The 3,180-nt window shown below is 43.2% G+C and overlaps 1 long non-coding RNA gene across 1 annotated transcript; it reads right to left on the reverse strand.

Annotated features, from left to right (window-relative positions):
- Nucleotides 1-1,799: 1,799 nt before the first annotated feature.
- On the reverse strand, nt 1,800-3,180 carry LOC108445841. Its single transcript, XR_001860853.1, has 3 exons — nt 3,145-3,180; nt 2,953-3,059; nt 1,800-2,616 (listed from the first exon to the last, which is right to left on the reverse strand). It is a non-coding gene; the product is annotated as an uncharacterized LOC108445841 (long non-coding RNA).

Consider the following 3,180-nt stretch of genomic DNA (forward strand, 5'->3'; position numbering starts at 1 on the left):
CGGGAGCGGCCGCGAGCCCGCGCCGCGTGGGGAGAGCGGGAGGGACGGATGGAAAGCTCCGGGACGCCCCTGGCCGCGTGCGTGGTTCATCTGACGGGAGGACCCCCGGGTTCGGGAGGCACGGAACTGCCCCTGACTTGCGCCGGAACGGGTGGTTCGGGCGAGATGGAAACTACGCCCTCCGTGCGGTGCCTGCAGGGACTCAGAACCGCTTGTGCCAAGAGCCTCGGGGCCTTTCGCACGAACAGCGCGTTCTCCGCCCGTCTCTGAGGGTGGGGAGGGTTCGAGCGGGGGTTTAAAGTCTCCCGCTGCTCTTACGGGTGTCAGTGAAGTCTCCGCGGGAGTTTTAAACATCTCCTCTTCGTCAGAAGCAGGAGGTGCCAGCTCTAGAAGCGTTTCATAAATTACTCTAGCTGGTGGTATTAATTTCTGAGCCGTTTCATCTCTTAGACTGGCGTAATGATATAGAATAGAATTAATATTCTCCCAAAAAGATGGTGAATACAAATCTCCAATTACTGCATCAGGAAGCTCTCTTTTAGTCCAGGACAGCAAACAACTTACTTCTTTTTTAGATGCTGGTAAGGGATGGTTACGAACTAGGCTTTCAAAATTATGTATTATATTTGCCTCCACTCGGGACAGAACTGCACCCATAATTTGTTTCTTGGTCTAGTTTTGGACAGCTTACCGTGTTTTTGGTAGATGTTGCTGGCTCGTGAAATGCCAGTCCGAGTTCCGTCCAGCAGCCCACAGGTCCTCCTCCCCCCTGTGCACCGAGGTTCGGAGATCCTGGAGTTTCAAGGCCGACCCCGGGGTTTTCTTTTCTTCTGTTTCTGGTCGCGCACTGCTGTCCAAAACGTTCTGGGTTGCTTTGCTCAGATGAGGCCGAACACGGGGCACCAAATGACACTGAACCGTGCCATAAATCAAATCCCTCCTGATGGGAGAGAATTTTCTAAAAGTCCTTGCAAGGAGTTTCAAGGATAAACTGAGACTTTTCCTTGAGTTTCAATGCTGCCAGATAGTTGTTTATTAAGTCTTATCAGAGGAACAGAGCCACTAGCATGACCCAGGTACAGCACAGAGCACAGAAAAGCAGGAGTGGAGTCTCTAAGTATCAAGATTTACACAGCCTTTTAAAGGTAATTTAACCAATGGTTACTAAAAACGTACATTATTTTCACTTTCCTACCAATTATTCAGTAACACGGGCAGGAACTGCGGAATTCTCTATCCAATCATTCCAACTACTTTTACTGCAGAACATGGAGTAGTAGAAGAAGGAGAAGGTTTAGAGAACAACAACAATCCTCCATTTTGATATTTTTTACTCTTATCTATTTACTACAAAGAGAAGCCCAAAACCTGTAAATTTTTCACCCTGTGACCATCTTACATAGTAGTCTATCACCTAATTCACACCACTGTATTTTCTAGTTCCTGTCTGACCGTTGGTAATTTTTTCCAAGGTTGGAGGCTAAAACAGTGTTGTTCAGGGGGGTAAGAACCCTTAAAAACAGGCAGAGAAATATTCTCAGCACTCTGGGTTCCTACACCTCTGATGGCTTCAGTCTACATATCATTGCTGTCCATAACTCCTGAGGAACTTTTTCATTGAATTACTTCCTTGTGAGGTCATTCATCTTTATGCAAGGTGTGAGTAACCATCCTTCTGATTTTGTGCATGTCAATCCTCTTTGAACAAAGGCTCATCTATGTATATTAATGTATGTATGCACACACAAAACATACAAATGCACAGGTTGTGGTGCAGGAAAGGAAAGGACAGTTAAAAATATTCTAATAAAATAATTGATTTAATCATATAAAAGTTATTTACGATTACAAGTAGGAAATTGTAAAGTACAAGGTATAGCAATATTAGGAGTGCTGTGTTTAAAACATGCAACCATAGAAGTGTAACCAAGAAGTTACTGGATTTTTTATATTTTGTTCAAGAAGCTATGGAGACCATCATGCACACCAGTTATGCTGCTCAGAAACCCCCTACACTTCCCATCTTAATTTGAATGTCAAGGATTCCAATCAGTAGAGCTCAGTAGAGATGACCAATGATTGTCTTAGGGTAGAAATATTAATGAAGTTATATAACTAGCAAAACCAATTATTGCAAAGGTTAAATTTAAGCAGAGCAGACGTATTATGCATAGTATGTAAAACAACTTATGTAACAATGACTTGGCAGAAAAAGTATATAAAATTGATGGATTTTGTTTACTAAGTGGAACACGTTTGGAGGAGTAATCCCACGTGTCCTCTGCACTGAAATAAAGAAGCGTCTCCTTATTCACATCAAATTGGTGTTGGGTAAGTTTCTTTCATCCTGTTTGGTGACCCTCTTGTCTTCAAAACTCAGACCAGTGTTTGGATTTGTGTCTTCCTCTTGGAGCAGCCACACTGTATGGATCATTTCATTAATCACTTCCTTTTTTATTTCCCCACTAAGGACTAATGACTACTCTAAGTACATTCTGATAACATGTCCTGCTGCAGGATTTGGACATGGCCTTTGCCTCCAGGCCGATTTAGACTTCAGCCGAACCAGCCAAAGGAAGCATATCCCCGGCAGGGATATCCTTTTGCGCATGAAACCTGCAGTTTAAAAAGAATATATGATAGTGGGAGCTGGTATACTGCTAATGAAATTTTTACATCTCAACTACCCAGGTTGTCTCTATCTTAAATACAGAACTAGGGCAAGCAAATTTTATTACAAGATGTTTGCTGGGGACAAAATTGTACTTCACTTGGGAAAAAAACCCGAATTTTAGAAGGAAAATCATCAGGAAGTGGCCGAATGCGGCAGGGAAAATCGCAGCCACAGTAAGGTGTGCTCACGTTATGAGCACTGCTGGAGCTGGGATTTTAAGAACACTTGTATCTTTGGGAGGAGTTATCCATTTAATTGGATTTTCAATTCGGACCTACCTCATTAGAGGAGCGCAGGTGAGCTTCAAGGGGTTCTTGGTATTTTTTCCCATTCTCACAAATCATCATGTACAAAATCCAGTTAATGCCAGTAGGGTTAACACAGGCTGGGTAAGAAGGTGGAGAGAAGGATCATGTCTTTGTGCATATATAAAACAATGACTATGAACTTCCAGGGCACCACTGAGTTACCTCAGATAGTTTAGAAATACAGAAGCGGGTCACAGG

The sequence above is a fragment of the Corvus brachyrhynchos genome, unplaced genomic scaffold (assembly GCF_000691975.1).
Source record: "Corvus brachyrhynchos isolate BGI_N302 unplaced genomic scaffold, ASM69197v1 scaffold43, whole genome shotgun sequence".
NCBI classification, from domain to species: Eukaryota; Metazoa; Chordata; class Aves; order Passeriformes; family Corvidae; genus Corvus; species Corvus brachyrhynchos.